Below are 23495 nucleotides of genomic sequence, written 5' to 3'. Positions count from 1 at the left end.
TATTTTGGATTAAAACCTGTATGATACAAGGCAGCACTTTATTATGAAATGTTCACTGCCTTTTTTGTGGGCAGCCAGATGAGTTTTTGGGGCCAGCTTTTATCTGTCATCAATCAGTACGCAACGCTTAGTGGTGGAGTGTAATAAAGCAGTTCATCAGAGTATGATTTGCAATAGGGTGAAAGTATTTAGATTCTCTGTTTGAACATGTGTGATATTTCTGCCTACTGTCCATAATGAAACCCAAACGCAATAGCGAAGCATCCATTTCTGCCCTAAATATTCAAGACAGTAGAGCTATGTCCTCTTTAATCCTCAACAATTACTGCATTTATCTTTCCAATAACTGCTTTGTACTATTTTACACAAAACTATTTTTTTCTTTTTGGTTTCGTAACCAGAACCCTAAAAGAATTTTCCACAGCTAAAAGACTATTTGTGCCTGGCTTTCTGCTGCATGGATAAGCTTTGTCTCCTGTGTGGCAATAAGTTATTCTTACTGTAGAGATTGTCATTATTCTAGAAAAGCAAGGCACTGGACCATATCCAAGCACTCAAAAACCTCAGTAATAACAAAGAATTTGTACGTAGGGAAGGTGAAGTACAGTTCTGTGCCATCTGTATATCACTGGCTTTTAAATCCAGTTCACTTAGTAGCTGGATGCATGTAGACATTGAAAGGGACTAGAGAAAGAATGGGTCTTTGTCTAGTTGAAGACTTACTTTGGATTCATGCCACCTGTCAGACTTGACATAAGGTCAACAGTGCCAAATACGGCAAAGATATTAAGGAGAATAAGAATGGATTTCTCCCTTGTATCCATTGACAGCAACAGACCTTCTGTGCCAGTCATCCATCAGTGCCAGTGAGACAGATTCAGCATCCTGCCCTGGCCTGTGTCTGTACCGCATGTGACCCTAGATTAACATGAATAAACTTGTAAGTGGGTTCTCTATGAGCTTGCTTTAGAATACCAGATTTGATGGTGGGTGGCAGATGAACTGAAATTATGTATTCAGGACAGATTATTGAGGGCAAAAAAACCTGAGGTTGGGTACTGCTAGAAATACTGAGATTCCCTCCCTGAATTAAGCATTAGCTATTTCTGCCCAGATGATAAAGCAGAGATACAATGATAACATGAGTCCCCAGGTCTTTGACTCCTTGTCCTGTGGGTGTAATGTTAGTATAAATTAGCAAGCTGTCTAATTTGCTAGAGCCTGGGAATCCCCACAGTTGTACTGGGACCACCAAGCTTCAGGATAGCCAGGGAAATCTCCACAGAGGGCTACTGCACAGGCACATGAGCACAGGAGACCTCTGTAATGTGTTAGTAAAATTTTAAAAAATTGATGAAAACTAGTTATGTGTTGTAATTCAGACTGAGCCACAAAAAGAGGCATATAGGAGAGGGTTACAAGGTTGCTCACAGGTTACCACTTGTAATGGTTGTCACTGTTGTTCTTTTGCACCATAGTGTTCTCTCAAACGTCAATTGTGTTTTGTCACCATTTACACAGAATAACAAAGAAATGTTTTACCAAAGTCTATAAAGCTCTGGTGGGGATGGAGCCCACTATTCCCAAGAGCTTTCCCTGAACACAAATACCTCACCTTCATGTTAAGAGACTGGATAGCATATGTAGAAGGAACAGACATATAAGACCACCTTGTCTTGGTGATGTATAATATAAATAAGTCAGCTTGATTTGTGTTTTGATGTTAGGCTATTATAGATGGCCCATTCTTCAGGCAAACTGTTAAGAGCTGGCTAACAAAGCTGTCTTATCATCCATGATTCAATGAGTGGACAACAGAACTAAACCACAGGAGCATCAGTGAAACTGTGGAGAGGTGCAAGATGTTAAACCATTCCTTTTCCCTTGTTTAGGCCTTTAGTTATGATTGATATGAGAACCTTAAATTCAATATGGGGGACCTTATACAGAATAGAAGGTTCCCCATGATTTCAAGTGCAATTTTTCTTGCGCTCCATTTGACGTGTCGCAGGATCAAACAACATTAATTCGGAGTCATCTAGCGAAGTGTCTACCTCTCTTGCAATTACAGTGAGAGTTATGGAAATAGGAGTACATTAAAGTGACCAGATTTTAATATATTGTTTTGGAGACTGGGTGGACTTACAACAAACATGCCGGCTTTTTCTCAACTTAACTGAAGGAACCATCCCTATCCTAAAATTAAATATTCACATCCATTATTATTCTCGGACTAGGGACAATAATTTAAATTAATATCAAGATGCATTTTTAAAAATCATCAATCTGCCATCTTAACTACATTATTTTCTACCTTCAGGCACTTGTTGTAGTTTTTATGAACATGATTCAAATAAATTGGCTCTTTTTCCTTGGTGGCTTCTTTAATTACTTTGTTATTATCCAAGGAACTGGTTTAATTTAAATGAACACAGTGTTCCTGCTACTACTACCCAGAGAAAACACAGACTCAGAACATGCTGTTTTGTAGTTACAGTGTATGCCTCTGCATGTGGATGCCAAAACTGGTCTGGTCTTACCCATTTACCTGCCTTCGCATGATCCAAAAGACTCCTACCAGCCCAGCATAATCACTTGTCCTGAACACTTTCTTGTGAGTCTTTCCAGATAAAGAGCAAAGGTAATTAGGCAATTAGGTTAAAGGACACTTTTACAGAACATTTATTTCATACCTAGACTACACAGTTACTTCATCTTACCCAGGGCAATATTCCCTTACCGAATATTTGTGTATTTTTAATCAAAGAAATGTGTCTAACAAATAAACATAAGAAATTAACAGTATTTGCCCTGTTATGTCCTTATATTCCTGTTATAGTAGTACAGGTTGGTAACCCAGTTCTGTACATAGGTGTAAGATTCTTCCTCCCCCTCCTTTTGGTGTCTTTCCAACTAAAGTACATAATAAAATATATAGAGGGTGTTTTTTTAAAAAAAATACAAGCAAACATTGGTACTTCATAAAATATTTAAAGACCTTACAAAAACGCAAAACTGTATTTCATTTCCTGAAATAGTTATAGTTTCAAACTCCATCTATTTCTTTTAAACCAAACCCATATGTGTTCGAGGCAGTTTTAATCTGTGGAAATACTTTATTTTTGGCTGGCCTGCATGAGTGAACATTAAGTATGAAGCAACAAGTAGGGCAGGTCAGGATATTGAGAAGAAATTGTTGTATCTCAAAGAGCAAATTGTTAAAATATGAGCAATTTCAGCTTGTTTGTCTTTTTCTGTGATTAAATATGAGCTACACAACCATATTTTACAGTGATGGTCTAGGTAGCTAGCATATTTTAATTTTTCTGTGTGTTTTAATGGTAAGAAGTCTTCCCTCTGCTACAAAGCTGCCATTTTGTGTCCCTTCCCTCTACAGAGGACACGTGCACTGTCATTTTTTAGAACAGTGTTCACATATATGGTCATACGGGGGCCAAATCATCACACAGATGATTTACTTTTGCTCTTCCTTTATCACTTTCTTAATACCAAAAGGAGCTCTCAGCGGCAAACCGCTCGAGACGCGAGCGCTGGTTTCCGCAGGGAGGAGCACAGCAGCAGCGAGGAAGCAGCTCCCAGTCGCCGGTCTCACAGCACGGACACCTTGGGAAGTCATTTGCAGAACATGTGAAATGCAGCCTCTTGATTTAATAGCATTTCACACCATTCTTGTACAGACAGAAACAACTGCTCAAAATACAAGTCAGAGGAGAGCTGGGCCAGGCGGCTCGCCGTACTTAATCTGTGCTTGCTGTAGACAACAACCGTGGTTGGCCCTGATATATCTCCAACATTTCATCTAATTTCTGTTGCCGTTAGTCGATTAATATTGTCATCACGAAATCAGAGGGAGAGGCAAGTACAAGAAAGGGTCTGTGACTATTTTCTTTTTTAATGTGATCTCTGCTGAGCATAAGGTTTATGTTTGCTTAATTAGAACTTCACTATAAACATTAATGACCCTAAGGCCAACCTGATTTGTTTGAGAAAGGTAATAAATTATCTGCCAGAACAGTTTGATCTCTGTATAGAAGTCTTACTCCAGCTGGAGCCTGACTACATCCCCAAGCTTCCCATCAGTTCATCTCACATGTCTTTTACGGCACCACAATTCCTCTTGCAGCAACCTCAGACATGTCAGTAAGAAAAAAATATAAAAAGCCTTGTCTTTCCCTTTCAGACGGATGCTCTGCTGCCCACCGCAGCGCTACATCCTGAACAATCATTGCTTCTTGCGACTACCAGGAACGTGTCAGGATCTTGAAAGAAATAATTAGATGCCAACTTCGGATAATAGAGTATTTAAAAATCAATTAGCCTTAATGGGAATACTTCGCAAGTTTTCTCATGATTCTGCCATTTGACACGATGTGTTGAAGTGTGTCTCACAGACAAGTAATAGCCCAGTATCTCACGGGAAAGTGAAGCCTCCACTGTGATGTACCAAGAGTGCATTTTACTGCTTCTGGAGTCCATTCATTTCTTGCCATACCAGCATCAATGAACTTCCTAGCTGCTGTCAGCGTGTTTAGTGCACATGTCAAGCCAGCACTGTGCTGGCCCTGACATCAAACAAACTGGCGGCAATCAAGATATTACCTTGAGCTGGCAAGAAAGAAAAATAAGAGGAGCCTATAAGGAGCAATAACTGAAATGCTACTTTCTTTATCGACCACCCCAAGTTTCCTGTAATTTGTGGCCATAGAATAATTAATCTGCTACAGACGAGGGCATGAAGAGTGTTGAGAAGGAACAAATTATATCTTTTCCTTCACACTCCATGGAAATGTCATTTTAAATCTGAGATTTTCAGGAGCAGATTCTGCTTTCTCGTTTCCTGGGGTCTGCCTGGGAGCCAGTCTGGTCCAACTTTACCCCCTTGCTGTAAGTGCATCCTTGAATACCTCTTACCCCTAAAAGGCAGACTACAGACACAGCACTGCTGGTCTGCTTGGCAATTTGAACATTTTTTGGATTTGTTTTTCCCTCACTGTTTTCTCTCTGGTGACCTGATGTTATATGATGGGGTGGATAACTGACTGATCATTGGTTCGTATGTCATTCTGAATACAACTCTAACCGAATCACTTCAGATTGACTTAAGTGTAAGATTTACCTCTTTTCTAGTCTTCCCTAAGTCCATAAAAAATGCACATTTTATTTTGCCACCTCTAAGGAAAGGAAAGAAATGAAGGAACCACAGAAATGCCACTTCTTCCCCTGTTCTCCCTTGGGTCCATTCCAGAGATCCAAGCACGTGAGAGGTGGCAGACTCAGGATGAGTCCCCTCCTTTCCTGGGGGGTACCTGAGCCCATTTTTCCAAGGAACCACCAGCATCAACAGGCTACCGAGTTCTCCTAGGCAGAATTTTGCTTAACCGTTCCTGTTGATGCTATTCCAGCTGCTATAGATATCAAATCCACCCCCATCCAGCCCCACAAAAAGAACGACGTTCAAGCCTTGTGTTTGAGAAACAACAGGGAGATGAGATACCTGGGTTTCAGAGCCCAGTCTAGTGAATATTTTGTCCCTTATCCCCAGTAGCACAGTGCCAGCAGGGCAGATCAAGCAATCCCCACACCTTGCAGCAGCCCTTTGCCCGGTCCTCCTGGGAGAAGGGAAATCCAGAGTCCGGTGCTTCATGCAGCAATTGCCCTCAAATGTCTCAGGTATGTGCTGTAAATGCTGGGTCATGGATAAAAGGGGATAAAAAGCCCCAGCCCTGCTTTCTCCCCACTATTTTGTGACTGAAACACCCCTTCCTACTTACACACACACAAAAAAAAGCAAATCCAAAGCAAATAAACAGCTACTATTGTATTCCTGGCCAAGCCAACTTGATATTTTGTTGATGTTGTTTTTTAAAATGCTCTTTGTGTTGAACCACTTTGATATATTTTAAACGTTTCAGAAATTAAACAGAATGGCTGTTCATATAGTAGACAAATATTTGTCTGTTATACATACTAATAGCACAAAGATACTGCATGGGTAAGGGAATCATAAAGATTTTTTAAAAAATGCTTCATAAGCTAAGTAAACAAAAACACATATATAAATCAAAACCAGCATAAATCAAATTTTGTCTGTGGGGTGCCCTTTCAAGCATCAGAGCGTGGGAAGAGACTGCTGTGAAACTTTTAAAAAAATAGCTCTATTTGCATCATTTCAGTGGCTCCAAACAAAACAGCCATCATTGCATGAGATGAATAAGGGATGCACTTTCCCCTGTCATTTTGCCTGGCACTTTCTGACATCAGCTCAAACTTTAAGCAGCACTCAGCCAATCCTGCAGCATTATCGTATCACTTTGACCATAAAATAAATAAATAAGCAAACCCAACCAGATACAGCAGCATATCTGCTTAAATGGATTGCTCAGAGATCTCTCCTTGAAGTTAGTTTCTCAGGCTATTTAAATGGGTAGCCTTGAGCTCATATATCTCTTTAAGTACCAACACTATGAATCACCTTGAAGAACTTTAAAAAAAAAAAAGAAAAAAGAAAAAAAACACTTTACTGTTGTACTAAAAATGAAAAATGGAGTTCCTTCTGGCTTCGACTGCCTGAGAACTGTGTCATCGTTTTCTTTTTCTTCTTCTTCTAGTTTATAGACTTAAGGAATAAGCATTTCCCAGGATTTGGCTGACAAATATTTGTGTACGAAAACACCTGCACGATTAAACAGAACAACATGCTTATAACTTGTCCTTTACTCCGCTTAGCAATCAATTCTTTTGCAGATTTGCATAGTTATGATGACACAGTAGCAAGGAGCTCTAAGCACTTGTTTCATCTGCCTCCTTTTATCATTCGAGTATATTAAAAAATATTGCTTGGAGCTGTGCAAGCTGCTAGCTAGGACCCTGAGGAAAGATACAGGGACCATTGCTTCACACTGTTCCTGGAATCGGATGGGAATGTGGGTTATGGCAGTACCATGTCCTCTTTTCCCAAAGCAACAGGTAGAAGCAGATAACTCAGTTGGAGCAGCTGGACAAGATTCCTTCTTAGCTGCACCCATCATGTTGTGGGCTTATATGTGGGCTTCTAAACCCCCCATCATGGTGGGTTTATATAGTGCTGCTCTTGCCAATAAAGCCAGCCTGCAGCAGAAAGGGGGCTCCCATGTCCAGGTCCAGCTCCCTTGAACATGGAGCCAACCCTTGTTCTCTTGTCTTTCCATCTCCCTTTTACTACAGATATAGTAATGGCGAAGGTTTAATTTTGAGTCGTTACCATCTATTATATTAAAAAAGCAATGTTTGGAATCGGGGATTGTTTATTTTTCTGAAGTGACTATCTTTAAACAAGGATTTAAACAAACAAACCAGCCTGATTTTTGTAATTCTTTGCAAGAATTCATTGCAAGGAAAAAAAAAAGAAGAAAAAAAAAAAGGAGAGAATTAAAAAAAACCACCAGGGCTGTATTTAGCATCAGAACATGTTCAAGTATGGAGGTATTTTCTGTTCTTTAGTTAACAAGGAGTTAATTTTGAGATTTTATTTCCTCCTTTCCCTTGCAAGCACAGTAAGACTATAGGAACTGCTGAGGAGACAAAGGATGGGAATACAGGGAGGGAAGGCATCCTGTTGATGGTTTTGTTTGTTACTGTCTGGCTTCCTGTTCTAATTTGTTTTCATAGAGTTTTTCCCTTCATCAGCCCATTGCCTGCTTTGCTTCTGCTTTCGAGCCCTTCCAGGTCTGAGAGCAGCTGTGCTAGCCTTGAACATCGCTGCATCACCGGGCAGAGCCAGCGACGACCCTGTGGGATGCTGAGAGACTGCAATATCCCCCGGGGTGCTTTGGTCAAGATCAGGCTCTGGCGGTACTGAAGGACACTGCCTTTTCCTCTCTGATCTTGCCATGCGGAAGCTCAGAGGAGGAGGGGGACCATTTCACCTTCAGTGTGGGATCTGGCATCAAATCAGCTTGTGGGGATGGGATGCAGAACAGGAACAGAATAAATTCATCTGACAGGAGCTCTTGTGCCCAGACAACAGTCCTATAGGCAGGCAAGTGAAGCTGTGCATTTATATGCAGTGTGGAGGGTTGGCGAGGCTGCTCTCCGGGCTCCAAGCACTCACTTGGTTAGACTTCAACATGACAGACAGCCATCAGGTGCAGACACAGATGGGAGATGTAGGAATTCTTCCTAGAGAGGACTGAAATAGCTCCTGACATTCAGAGAGCTGCACTGGAGATGGACACTTCACAGAGACGGAGGTAAAAACCACTGTGGCTCAACATGAGGGAGTGGGGAACGTGGAAGAAACTCTGTTTCCTAGAGAAAAGATCATAACATCTCCTGAAAAGAGGTGTCTTCTCCAGGCTGGGAGCCCCCAAAGCTGCTTAGGCAAACTCCTCTGCTGCCATGGATCAGCTGAGGCAGTTGGAAATTTGGTACCCTCTTTCCACATCCAGATTCAGGTGGTCCTTGTTGCTGCTGTCAGGGCACTGCAGGTACTGCTACCTACCAGCCGTGGAGGAGCCACTTCACTACTCCTTGGAACGCAGGAGCACATAACACGTCTTCACTTAAATTATGCCCAAATCAGTTATCGAAGTGGATGTTCAGGGTTGACTTTATTACAGTACTGCAGGCTTGAGTACCAGCATGGTACTCTGTACAAGTGGATTAGGAATCCTCTTCCCATTAGATCACCCCAACCTATTTGCAGTGAGGGTTTTTCTTTTCATGCATACAAAGCTTTGCAGCTCCAGGTATTGGGCTGCCACTGCTTTTGTGCTCTTGGTTTGTTTTGAGTGCCCATGGGAGCAAAGAGGAAGCAGAGAGTAATCTTAGGTGGAGTAGAGATGCTTCCGATAGGGGCTTGTTAAAAATAATCACTACTGCACGCAGGCTGGTGAGAAAAATGGCACCCAGTGGTGTACTTTTCCAAAAAAAGGAAGACCATGGAAAATTAGCAGCCAGGAATGAAAGACAGGTAAAATCCCCCATTGCCTTACTTGGACAAGTCTGGTATTGCTTTATCAGTGCTTCAGCAGCTATGCTGTGAAGGAACGACACACACGTCAAACCTGTGGTGACTCACAAGCAGCACAGCACATACCAGCAGGAGCAGCCATGAGATCTCACACATACGATACTCTTTCATTCAGACAGGTTTCAGCGAACCCTAACTCAGAGTTTCTCACAAACTCTCTATCAGAGCAATTCTTTGTCCAGCTTCAAATATATCCAGTCCTGGGCTGGAATGAAGAAAATGTTTAACAGTGTTCATTCAGAAGCACTACAAATAAGGAGTCTAATGAAAGTACAGTGGGATTTTCACATAAATAGAGTGAAAAAAATGAGAATGAACAACGTCAGACCAAGGTGCAAACCAGTAGCACCTGCATTTTTATTATGCCCCCCCCAATTGCGTTTTACACTTATCCTTGCTTGCACTTCTGAGGAAGATTATTGAAAAGAACCTTCAATGTTATATTCTGAAATGGGTGTAACACAATGCCTCAACATGCCCATATACTGCAAGCTTTTTTTCCAACCCCAGCCCCAGCCCCAACCCCAATGGACTTGTCAGCAGTTTCTATCATTAGCAACATAGTCCCTCCTCTCTCCCGCTCTCTCTTTTTATGTTTTCCCAGGGCTGCACCAATAATGAATAATTTACCAGTGTGGAGAAAGAAAAGTGTCACTACTGGAGTCTCAAGGCTCATCACTCACAAATCTGTCACATGGTCAAGAGTCATCAGTGCCATTACTTGTGTGAAGAGAAATTAGCACTAATCTATTGCTGAGCCTTTTGCTCCAGACACTGTAAATGGTTGCAGGTTCTTAACAGAGCAGATTGTCTGTGCCACTGCAAATTGCTTATCTCAGTAAAGTTAAAAAAAAGTCGTCTTCTCACTCACTTTGCAGAGGACATCCCACATGTGTTAAGAATTAGAGGACAGGCACTGTAATGCAAAGGGCTGTTACCTTTCCCACACTGGAGAAGTGCTAAAGATTTGCCTCTCTGCTATTAATAAAGAGCCATTGAATCCGTAGAAGGGATTTCAAGCAGGACTTTCAAAGGCATACATTTTTTTGCAAAAAGGAAATATGGCTTTCCATGTCACAGAATAAGCATGTGAATGCTAAGATTTGAATTTTAGGAAGGAAACGAAATGCCCTGTACTGAACTATGAAACATAAACAAGGCACAAAATAGAACAAAATGGTGTCTTGATTAAATAATCAGGGCAACAATGAGAACTATTGTATTGTGAGGGGCTTCCTCCTATGAAAGAAAGGAAGAGCTGGGTAATGCGTTCAGTTTGCTCCAGCAGTCATTTCCATCCATCGATTCGGGGATTTTAAAACTGCTACCATCAGCAGGTTTTTGGAACACCCCCTACATGAAATCCACAGCAAAAGCAAAGCTGCTGCCGGCCCGGCTCACCCCCGCAGCAGAATAAGTGACAGCTGGGGCTCGGAGGCAGAAAATCCCGCAGTCCCTCCTCGAGGCCTCAGTGGATCCCATCAAAGGGCGAGGTTTGCTCTCCACCGGGGACCAGCCCCCACATCTGGTGGAGTCCAAGCAGAGCTCGTGGCAGGAAAAAAAAGTAGTTTCCGTCTCTAAAGGTTTGAAATGGATTCATTTTCTCTCTCTCCTTCCCTTTGTTCAAAATAATTTTCCAATTTTAATTGCTAGCAAAATAAGCCTGTCTGAATAGGGGAGTCATGAATGAAAAATGTAATCCTTTGGATCATGAAAGATGCTGGCCTAAAATCAGAAACATACCATTATAAAATAAAATTTGGAAGAAGGAACTTTTTTATTTTGATCAGAAAAGCACTTAATTTTTTAAAGAGACTTGCCTTTTCTCGCTCTAAGAGGATCTACAGGGAACCAGGTCTCCGGCCTGGCTCTGTGCCCGGCAGCCAGCCTTTAGGACTGCCCTCACACTTCTCCTTGGCAGTGCAGCTCTGCCAAAACACACTCTGGGGGCACCCCCCAGCTATGGCAGCCAGCGTAATCCCCGAAGTGGGAGGCTACATGAGAAACATAACACAGCCTTGGGCTGTATTATGGTTTGCACCTAAGATCCTCCAAGGACACTATACATCCTTCCACGCAGATTCACCTCCTCTCAGCCCTTGAAGGCCACTCTGTCTCCACTTGAACCTGCAAGGAGACTGTGTTTGCTCTTGAGGGAAACAAGGAGAGATGGTGTGACTTGGAGGAGATCCGCCTTTCACAGCGAGAGGAGGACCGGCGTGTGGAAGGGCTCCTTAGTGCTGGGATCGGGAGAGACCCCAGAAGTACACAGCTCTTATGGAAATATCTGCATCCAAACACCAATGCAAAACCTCAAAGAGCTTCTCAGATAGCAAAATAAGTCTGGGTTTTAAAGTCCAAAGATCTTTGGGCTTTTAATTTTTTTCAGGATTTATCTTTTTTTTAATTAAAAAAAAAAAAAGGCAGAATTTCACACAAGTCTGCTGTCACTTGTGCAAACTAATGATGTTGTCCTAAAACTGGATTCCTGACTGAATTTCCTGTGTCCCTTTCCAACACTTATCCTCTCCACTATCCCTCTTGTCTCAATTTTGATTGTATTGCCACCCAAGAGTGGGAAGTAGCCATTATTAAAAAAAACTTAGCAGATGAGCAGCCCAAAAGACGTCCAGATTGTCCTTCCCTCTCAAGCTCTTTCTGCTGCTCAAAGTCATCTGTTCCACTACAGTTTCAGTGTAGTTGTGTGTCCCAAATCAACACACACCACTGCCAAAGAATCTCTACCTTGCTGCACTCGCTGCATCCCCAGTGCCCAAGGCTGACTCCCTTCCCCAAGGCCAAGGTTTCTATTACTCATCGCATCCTTGCCAAAAGAAATGACATACTTTCCAGAAAAACCAAGGCATTGCAAATGCGTTCTGGGACTGGGGGACCGGGAATCAGGGGAGGGGACTGACCCCCGGTGAAGTCCAGTTACAGAAGGGAAGGACGAGAGCTATGAAAGTGCAGCTTGACCCCAGAGGCACCTGCCGGTGGTGCTACGGATCAGCTCACCGTATCCTGCCTCTGCCCCTCTTCATCTCTGCATAGCAAATTGCTGTTGCTGTTCCAGCTCGCTAGAGCAGAGAGGTAGAAACCTTGATTAAAGTGTTTGAAGGGACTCTTCAGAAAGGAAATGACTGTGGCTGAAGGCTTGAGATAGACCATATTCAGACTTGGATTTTACTGTTATGTTGCTCAGGAACCTCTGATGGTTTCTAGCTCCCTGAGCACATCTGTTGCTGGAAACATAACAGTGTTTACCTTGTTAAAAGCAACTTGTGTCACAAAGCAGCAAGGAGGAGCAGAGTGGCTGTGGAGGCTCCTGGGAGAGATTTCCACCATGCGCTGCTCCCTGCAGCTTGCAAGGTGAAGGAGAGGGCACCCTTGGCCCCATGCCTGGACTTGCTACAAAGGTAGTCTTGGCAAATCATGGCCTCTCAATTAACCACAGGAGGATTGGTCTCTACCATCCGCGGGGAGGGCGAGAAACTAAGCTGTGAAAGCGCCTTACATCACTCCATTGGCAAACAAGGGCTTTCTTCATCTGGCAAGGCAGTATGTCGAACCCATGAAATCTGCTGATCGCAGAAGATCTGCTAGGGAGACCCTGGATTTCTCTGTGATTTTCCAGTGTCTCCATCCCCACGATGGCATCATCTGGCTAGATGGTGGCACCCATGATGTTACCTGGCTAGATGACAACCTCATAGATGACAGAGTAACAGGCAGGCACCCACAAAAGGCATTTTGGTTTTCTGCAGCTGCATCTATTCTGCCCAGCATTTCAATCTTTTTAGTCACATTCGTTTTGCCTTCAAGAAAGAAGTTTATTATGACCTTTGCTCAGACCAACTGGAACCAGCCTGAAACATGAATACTATAACATATCATATCTAATGATGTCAGCTCACACTTCTCAGCAAGCCTCCCCCAGACTGAGTCATAGCAGGAGGGTTCAAAGTGAATACTTAATAGCATTAGCTTAAAGATATACTGCCAGAGGTCTAATTTATCAGTAATTCAGAATGGAGTGAATTTTCCTGACTTGTTGGCGCTGCCTTGTGTATCTCCCAGTGAAAATGAAGCAGGATACCCTTCCTGTATCTCGGATCAGTAACAAGCTCGAGATAATTTTCATGTACAATCACAGCTGCAGTATTTGCTTTAGTTATTTCTTAGCACACACTTTACATCCTTGTGCAGTGTCAGGTATCAAACCTTTAAATTTGGAATTTAAAAATATACAGGAAGACTCTGGCCATGTTTAACATGTCCATGGCAAGCTGCCCTCTGTCAGGCATGCATCCCAAAGCCTTGTTCAGCAATTGCAGATGCTCCAAAGTGACCCTAAAACAAATCAGAATATTTATCTGCCTCAGAACAGTAAAACTCAGGTCACTTGCTACACGTTTGACCTTCTGAAACATCTCTTAGGCTGATAAACATAAAGTCCATTAGGATCTCCTGAAGAGATGTCACACACATACAGAAACTTCTGAATGCATTGCTCTCTTGCACCAATACAAGTCACTAATGGCTAGATATCATATATATTGATCTATCAGTGTTTCAATACACAGTTCACTTCTTAGACTGGCTGCTCGTACAAGCAGCAAGCACTTCCTAAGCAGGTGATGTTCATTTCTGTCTCTGCAGCACGGTTGACTCAGAACGCCTTGCGATAAATTTCTTGCGCTGCCTTGGCTCTGAGCAGAGCGGTGTCAGTAGACATCTGCAAAACCAGCTCCTGCTGTAGGTCCACTGTGAAATTTGTCGCAGCACTCACAAGTGGCCAATATCTCTCAGTGACTTAATGAGCTTCTCTGAAAAAAAATTCTGCTTCACCCCGAAGAACCCTCTGATTGATGCAGTCTGCAGCATTTGTCTTTTGTCAACTCATGCTTGCCTCATGATGCTGCGATAAATCACAAATGCTATGATGCAGTAGCTGGTTTCACTGCAGACTGAACCCATTGCAAATATGGATTTAAACAGTTGCTTTGAAACTTAACCTTTTTTTTTCCAGCTTTTTTTACAAAGGCATGTTTTACAACAACCGATGTCTGCTTTCTCTCACACTTTATTATTATCAATTAGCAGGGTCAAAGAGCTCCCCTTAGGAAGGTTTAAAACAACACTTTTCTCCTTTGGTTTTAATGCCCTACACCAGTTTCTGTGCCATCTACTGTGTGGCAGTATACCTCCCACTTGCCTTTGTGATCCTAAATATCTATGCCCTGATTCATGGCTTGGGCATGCAGTGGCAGCCAGATCACAGCACTTCCATGCAGACCGTTTTATAAAAGCACAATGGTATCCGTTAAAAGAAATGAAATCTCTTGCTTGAGAAAAAACAAAGCCACACATGCAGGCACAAAAACCCCACAGCAACCTTATATTATAGTCTGCAGCTAAATCTGAAGCTGTATGGACCCCAAGCCAAAACATAACCACAGTTTAAGGAAGTGGCATAATATGTATTGTAACTACAAGCTTCCAACACAATAACAGACCTACAGAGCCAGCCAAAAGGTGAGTTTATTTGTCTTTGTTCGCAGTGAGAATTTGTGTAGGTTTCTTTGGCTGAAATTTCTTATTTCCTTCTAAAGGGGGAAATGGAACATTCCCCTTTCCCCATCACTCTCCACCAAAACGGCAACAGATGGATTCCTACATGCTCCGTGAGCTGAGGTTAGCTCCATAACACAGATCTCTTTTCTCTGAGCTATTATTTTACTAGTCGCTGTAATGGGTTATTATCTGTGTGACACAGCCTCTGGAGTGGCAGAAAATACCCCTTTCTCCTCTGCTGACACACTGAAGAGCTAAATTATAATTTAAGGGACCAGGTAGCCAATTCTGTCAAAACATCTCATATGATATTGTTTCTTATTCAAGAGAAAACGATACATAATCAAGTAAAAGCGTATAAGGGTTCCAGGTCTAAAAAGAGATATCAGAGACAATATTAAGTGATGTTAACGCGAGGACGACCTTCTACCTATTGTGAGCTTAGGGTTTAACAGCTTAAGAAAAGCTCAGTAAGGAAAACAGATATTGCTAGCTTTGCTAAAATCAAACGTGAAAATAATTCCAAATCAAAGTAAAATTGGCTGTCTGAACTTCACAGAATAAATAAGAGAATACAAAAATTAATTCATTCCACAGGTGAGAGAAAACATCTGACAGTTTTAAATTCTTTCGTTTTGAAGACTTTATGGTTTTAAAGCTTATGAGCTAACACATGAGACAGTGTTATGCTAGAAATTTAGTGAGTGTTCTTCCACTTAAATGAACAGAAGATGAATTTAAAAACATTAAATTATATTTCTTGGAGAATTATTTGTAACTTTCCCAGTGCAAGTTTAAACAAAAGTCAAGGTGCCCTGCTCTTGGCATCCCATAGTCTTTGCTTTGTGAAGCAGTTTTTAGATAATTTAACAGCCAGAAATAGTTTAAAAGAAAGACAGGGAAACTGCTGGTATATGTACCAATTTGTATTCTCTCTCTGGGATGTCATAACTTGTTCCTGTTCCTGTGTGACAAGCATTGATGGGAATGCTTGTGACATGGTTTTACACTATGCTGAAACAAAGCCTTTGACTGTATTTTTCTCCCAACTATAAGTTATTTATACAACACCATTCACTTTCCCTATTAAATATATTTTGATATTCTAGGAACAAAAATAACAAGAGATCATGCTAGTGCTCTTAGGGACACGGCTACTTCTAAGCCAAAAATTTTACTTTGAAAACATCCGCTTAAGGTGAGTGGCAAACTACAGAATCCAGCTCACAAGAGTTTTAATACAGCGCTCCTGCTTCAGTTCAAGCAGAGGACACCTCTGGTCTCTCTCCTGAACTCAGCTTTGAGATGGTTTCAGAGACACACAGGGTGTAGGAGCACAATGTGAGCTTTACCCTTGGGATTTCTTTGATAGTCACAATCACACATCAAAAGAAGTGAGCCAAACTAATTTAAACATAAAATGAAGGAAATGTGACACAGTGTTTGCTGAATGCTGGTTGTACTCCTCTTTGGATCGTGTGGTGCCCCCACCCCAACGCATCTGGGCAGGTCCTGTGGGAGTGCATTACAGACCCTGATCTGAACATAAATCATGCTCACTGTCTGAAATTTGATTTTAGCACTAGTCCTCTGTGAGTCTCCGCTTGCCTCCTCTTTGCCTGTGTGTAAGACACCCTGACCTTAAAGGCAGCACTGTTTTCCACAGCCAGGGTTTTCTGTTCGGATGTAACTCTCTTCTCACAACTGGGGAGCATCAAAATAGAAAGTGGTTCCTTTTCCCTCATGTGTATGTAGGGGCTAAGGGTCCATGCGTCCCCATTTTAATCCAGCTGTTTCTGTATTGATAAAAGGAGCACCCTCCTGTCTGCCTTTTTATGAACTCCTGTTCCTTTCTCAGATGGGTTAGTGGGGCCGGATCTGGTGGCACACAGGTGGAGACTCTGCAGCCTCAACTACACCACGTAAGGCAAACTGCATGCACTGCATTTATCCATGTTAGTGATGATAACACCCTACTTGTTCCCTCTTTTTGTCCTTCCTCTGTAGGTCCACACCGTACCCCAAAGGAAGAAGTAACCTCCATTGAACTTGTCTCATCTGCTACAGTCTCTGATCAAAGCCAGACAGTCACCCTGGCTCACCTCCCTTTGCTCCCCTTGCCCCACATCCAATTACTCCTACTCTAACTTCAGTAATTTACCTGGGATTACAGCAGAGAATCGCTTTGCTTAGATGTTTTCCTGAACAGTGGTAATGACTGAAAATATGTCAAGACATGGAAAAGTCACAATTTTCAGTTTATTCCAGTGTTAATATTTGCCTTACTTTTTTTCTTCTTGCAGTTTAGAGATCCCAGATTCCTTCCTGAAGAGTCCATTAGCACCCAATATTTTCTCAGCCTAAGGTGAATTTAGAGCACTCAAGTACCCTTTCAGTCTCTTTCTCAACAGAAAATTAGATCTCTTGAAGCTTGCAAATGCAAAGCATTTTCTCTCTAGCTTGGGAAATATGTATATATCTATCTATCTATAAACACACATACCAATAAATTTAATTCCCGTTTGAATCTTTCAACATCTTTTTTGAAACATAGACACATGTCCATCATAAAGTCAGCACTGTAGCTACTTCCTACTTTGTGATTCAGTGATTACATTAGCTATTTTGCAACAGCTTGGGATTTGGAGCTCACTTTGAACTGTTTATCCCTAAGACCGCTACTACTTTTGGAGCCATCGCTTGCCAGATCCGCTGCTGTGAAAGTCTGCCACCATTCTTATTCCCTGTTCATCTCTCTGCATTTGTCTGTATTGAAATACATTTTCTTTGGCTTGACCAGTTTGCCAAGCTGCATGTGTCACTCTGTCTGACTTTCTTGCCCTCGTTAGTGTTTATTTTTCTGTCTACTTTTCCATTTTCTGGAAAGGTTGCCAGCAGTCACTTCATGAGTATAAAATGAGCACTGAACTTCAAATAAATATACCTACAGATTAGAAGCAATTTTATATATGTTTGCATTCATTTTGTGTTTACTCCCAGATTATTTATGAATTATCTGAACAGCACAGGATGACTCAAAATGACCCGTAACATAACAACTTCTCTGTATGTGACTTCTCAAGACCTCTGAGACCTTTGCAATTGCTGTCTCACAAGGCTCATTTTTCAATTAAAACATTACTCAATATTAAGACAAAATCTCTGTAAAATTTCTGTATATTGTCAATTAAACTCACAGTCTCAAAGAATGAGAGCTGCAGTGGTTCTGAGCAGAGACCTGCTGGCCATAAAGACACGTTGGTGGTGTCTAGTAATCACTATCCTGTAACACTACTAATATAAAACTTGTACCAGTTTTTACATTCTGGAGCTCTGGGTTTTGACAAGGATGTTAGAATGATACCAGCCACTTAAAAATTATTCCTCAGTGTCTTTAGCCTTGCTAAACAGAAATTATCCCTGTCTTTGGCTCCCTTATTAAATTCGTAGACTTCAGGACTTCTCCTCTATAGTATTTCTTCCTTTTCTACTTATTAAATATTGAGGGTTTTTTAAAATCTCTAATTCTTGCTTTCCCTTCATCAGAGCCAGATGGACTTTATGCAAAGTTGTCATCTTTCTTAACTGGAAAATGGCAAACTTTCTGGTCCTCTGACAAGCTCCTCTGAAAAAACTCTCAGTTTTCGAGTCGATCTTTCTCTGCAGTAAGATTCACATGATGTTATCTTTAACTTTGGGAAATCAGCGTTTTTGAAGTGTCAGATATATTACTGGTTGAGGCTGTTGTCCATTTTACCATATTAAACCTACCAAGGAGGTGAAATCTGGTACATCAGTGACCCCTGGTTGTAGGCCACCAATTCATTTTATTCATACTGAAATTCAGAACTGAGTGCTCCTATTGGCTAAAAAAAAAACCCCAAACCAACCTTTTTGTGCCAATCTGTATTTTGTGAGATCTCCAACATGTACATGCTAACTAAATGTCTCTTTCTGCAAGCTGTACGCTAAGATGTCCAATGTCCTAGTTGTGAATCTAGGGGGTGTGATGGATCCCAGACACCTTCTTCGAGCTTTGCTAGTTAAAGCAATGGTCAATGCCTGCTCAGTCTCCTGTGGTTCCCAGCCGAGACAGCTGGACAGCTAGAGCCAGTGCAAGGAGGAGAAGCCGAGAGTGCAGCATCCAACCTGAGCAGCTCAGCCAGGAGCCAGGAGTGAAGGTGACAAGGACCTCCCCAGAAGGCAGCCAGGGACTTCTGGTAACGCTGAGATTTTGCATTGCAAAACTCTCCAACGTTCTCCAGGTACCTGAATTTCCACTACTTTACCATTTGTAAATAGAGATTTTAACATCACTGCCAAGCCACTCAGCCCGGAGACTTCAATAATGACAATTATGTGCAATTTTGTCTCACCCATCAGTATTTGATTATTTTCCTCCTTACCTGATTTCCTGCCATTGGCCTCTAAACAACTGAGAAATGTCTCTGTTCATGGTTTTTAGCACACTACTTCAGTCTATTCACAACAGGTTGAGTTGGAGTTCACAGCACTCATCTCCCCTTGCATCGCTGATTTAACTCACCATTGCTTGCTGCAGCCATTTCCACACAGGAAGAGGGAGAGACCCCAAGTCCCACAGCCCGAGCCCATACTGGTTGGGTCAAATTTTAATGAGAGGCAGCCAGGCAATAATACAAAAAGCCAAGTCCTCCAGCTCCCTGCTACCTACACATTCACCAGCTCATCCTTGGCTGTCACTCAACTGAGCTCTTCTCCCGTGACTCGTGCCTTTCTGCGTGACCTCTCGTCTTTCCATTGAGGACCACTACCACCAGGACGAGCTTCCCAGACAACCCATGGTCACGCTAGCCACCGCAGCCTCACAACTCTCCCACCTCGGCTGAGCAACTGAACCGGAGCCAGAGCCTCGCAAACCATACGGAGGTCTGTGCTGGCGGCTTGGCTTTGGCCACAGCGAGAAGTGCGTGCCTTCCTTCAGGCCATGCAGGTGCCACAATGGCAGAGGATCTTTAGTGCACTTAGGAGAGTTTTAAGGACCCCATTCAGGACTTTGAGATACACAGATATTAAGTACACCCAGACTTTTAAACTGTCTGAACAATAACAATTCCTGTTTTGGTGGAGTTTTATTTACATAGGTATTTCTAATATCTCTAACAACTTATTCTGTAACTGTACACAGACTTTTCCAGGAACAGCAGAGTAAACCAAGACTGAATTTCTGATGTAATAAACAAAAAATGCAAACATTTCAGGCCTTTTTTTAAACATCATAAAAGAAGAAAGAAGGGCAACAAGCCCATTTCCTCACCTTTTGCAGATCTCCTTTAAGAAAACATGGCTTAGTCAGGCAACTGAACAAACACACTATGAATATTATTTCTCTTAGACCAGAACCTCTAATGAAAGTGAGCAGGAGGACTCCAGCTCATCCTATGTAGCTGGCAAAAATGAAATAAAAACACGCTCAGCAAAATGATCCCTTGGTATTCTCCCACCTCCTACCCTAACTGCAAGGCAGCACTGCTATCTTCTGTATGCATCCCTGGGGCTACACCAGGCACCTATACTGCTATTTATTGCTTACTGTCTGGCTATGAGGAGAATGGGTGGCTTAAGAAAATAATTTATACTTGAGAAAATAATTTATTTAGCATATATATGGTAGAAATGCATTCAAATGGGATAGAAATAAAGTCAAACATAACCACAGCTTTCAGGAAGCTAAGAGGTTTTTTTCACCAAAAAAAAAAAAAAAAAGACATCTTCTTTGTTCCCAGATATTTATCAGAAAAGGACTTTTTAACCTATTTTATTTCTGGAACTAGGAGAATGTTTCAAAGTGCTCCCATTTAATTAGCTCACCTGAGAGAAGTATGCAGCAGTTACAAAAATGCCCCAGTGATGCCCATGCTATTCTCTCCCTCCTTTGATGACTATTATTTAATTTCCCGCATCTCCAACCCGGTGTTCTCACTCTCTTCCTCCGAAACACCTGTGCTTGTGGGCAAAGAATAAGATCCCTATTCAGCGCTGTCACAAAAGCAAAGAAGAACATCTGGGCTTATACGTCCCCGCTACCTTCTGGCAAACGTTGCTCCACACATGCCCGTTTCACACTTTTGTCTTCCCAGCCTGCTGGGGGGGTTCTGGGAGCTTTTCACTGTCTTGCTCAGGGAAAACAGGGACAGCGTGTTTGTCTGTAGGCACTGGAGGGGCTATTTTTAGTGGCTGATAACTAGACCAGCTTTCCTGAGAAGAGTGGTTCAGATTCATCCCTGGTATAACTCTGCTGACTCTAATGGCTTTTTACCAGGGATGAATTTGGCCCCATGTTGTTAGATGTGTGCATATTAGAAATAGAGTCATTTGCTACAAGGGAAACAGTCAACATCTTATTTGCATCCGTGCATATCAACAATGCAATTAGGGCAAACTTCTTTGAGAATTGGATTCAGATGGTAATTAAAGAATTGTGTTATGAATTTTAATTTGGCATTAGTGAAGTAAATTATTCTGTATTGCTCTGTTCTCACAGTTTGGGCAGAATACATTATGCTTTGCTTACTGAGACCTTTGAATTAAAAAAAAAAATTAAAAAAAAAAAAAAGAGCCTAGTCCCTGTGTCCTTAGAATCTAATTGTATGGAAGAAAATGAGTTACATAAAACATTTGCCAGTGATTCAAAGTCAAACAGCAGCAAACATCATTCCTTTGATTCCCTTCCACAATATGGGGACTAAGTTGGAAGGGTTGGGGCGGAAACTCTTCTAAGCAGCAATAATTTCTAAGATCTATAAAAAAAGAAAGCACATAAAAATAGCTACTTTGAAAAGACAGGTGAGACAGAGACTTTTTAAAAAACAATCAGTGTCAACATCTATGTCACTGATAATGATATATGGCCAGCAGATATGACCTTAGAAATTCTGAACTTACAAAATCATATTGGACCCCTGACATACCTGTAAGAGTGCATATGTGTATATATATGTGAATATATATATGTTTGTGTGTGTGCATTTGTGTCTGTAGTTTTGAAGGTCTGACCTCCTAAGTAGCACAAACCCCAAGTTTTAGGTACTAAATTTTTGCACTGCTATTGTGTTCAGTAACTAGGTCCTGTTCTTCATGTCCCAAACTCCATGCTAGTAGTTGGCAGAGGGTTTTAAAGGAAGACTAGTAAGGACAAGGACAAGGACAATTCTGGCATAACTATTTGTTGAATGGAAGAAATCTAGGTAAATGCATGTGGAAGAGAAGGAAGCATTGTTTTTAGTAGTTGTCAGAGTAGTATTTAGTGGAGCCACTGAAAGTGAAGCTCCTTGTGCAAGATGCTCTGCATGTTTGCAGTCAAAGACTACCATTGCTTGCAAAATTTGCCATCCAAGTAGACAAGACACAAGGCACAGCATGGGAGAGGGACGATGTTATTCCTCCGATATTATATGGCACATGAATCTCCTTTCTTCAACAGCGTTTCCCTTTGATCCAGGCCTCCAGGCGCCTGCATCAGCAGTGCCCAGGCACTCCCAGGGGTTGGCCCAGCTAAAAGGTCTAGAAAAGGCAAGAGTCAAAAAAACCTATTATGTTCAGCCCTTCCCTCCAGAAAACAAGTGAACAGTCAAACTCCCTTTAGGGACTGGGAGACCTGGCTCCTGTTCCCAGCTGCGGCACTGCTCACCAGCAGGATGCCCCAAGAGGGTTTGTACTGTGGGGTTGGTGAGGGGGCAGCCCCTCCTCGCTCCCCCACATCGCAACCCCTCAGCACTGCCTGTGTCCTTCCTAACAGATGTTTACCTAACCTACTCTTGAGGACTTCTGGTGATAGAGATGCCGCGTTTTCTCTAGGCAGCCCATCCCAATATTTCACTGTCTTACTGTTACAGTTGTTCTTTCCTCGTATTTAACTGGCATCTTTCTTGCAGCAATTTACGTCAATCAGGCCTTGTTCTTTGACTAGTGAGAAAAGTCTTCAGGTCCATTTCAAGTCAATGAAGCCATGCCAGTTTCTACCAGCTAAAGGTATAAAAAACTAGAAAGTGTTTGAATTTTTTGTTACATGGGAGAAGTGCAAGTCATTTTGTGGTTTGGGTTTCTTAACAGAAAAAATCAGCAGCTAAAAGTCCAGAGCATCAAACTGTCATACAAAGGGCCATACTTTCAGTATTTCTCATTTAGACAGCTGAAGAGCTGAATGTTTCAAAAGGACTAGGCACTCTCATGAGAAGGAATTTCTCCATTATTTTCATTGTGGATTAAAATGTTTAAGACTTAAATAATCTTTGGATGAGGTCCTGCCCTCATGTTTGTATAAATACGGACTTGTTCAGCTGAAGTCTATGGAACTATATAAAAATAACACCAGTGTAAGAGAGGATCCAGCCCAGAATATGTCAGCATATTCTCAGCCCCATGATATTGCCCAGCACCAGCATCATACTGGCTGGCCCCATATGCTTCCAAGTGCCCTGACAGAGGTATTTGCAACTGCTATTGGAGCGCTCAGATATGTGCTACAGTATGAAACAGATGGTAGCTCCATGTAAAATAATATATCCAAAGGTACCCACTGTAATAACCCTCCTGGTATTTGTGTCTTTGAGGTAAGTTTACTACAGATGTTAGCCAGAGGACATACTAAGCTTATTCAGTGGATGTCTTTAGGGAAGGTAGATGCTTCATTCCTTAGGAAATCAAAAATATATTACATTTTCTTTTTTTCTTTCTGAGATTAGTGTTTATCTTCAGATGTTATGTGTCGGTTCATCATGCTCTGTAGATGCAAGCGTGGGTGTTCCCTAATTTGCCAGTGAGGCGCAGCGAGTTGCAGTGGTGGGAAGGCAGTGGGTGCGGCACCCTGTCTGCTGTGGGTACCACAGCGGGAGGGCAGAGCCCGTAAGGG

This window comes from Gymnogyps californianus, chromosome 2 (assembly GCF_018139145.2).
Source record: "Gymnogyps californianus isolate 813 chromosome 2, ASM1813914v2, whole genome shotgun sequence".
Lineage (NCBI taxonomy): Eukaryota > Metazoa > Chordata > Aves > Accipitriformes > Cathartidae > Gymnogyps > Gymnogyps californianus.
This window is presented reverse-complemented; position numbering follows the sequence as displayed.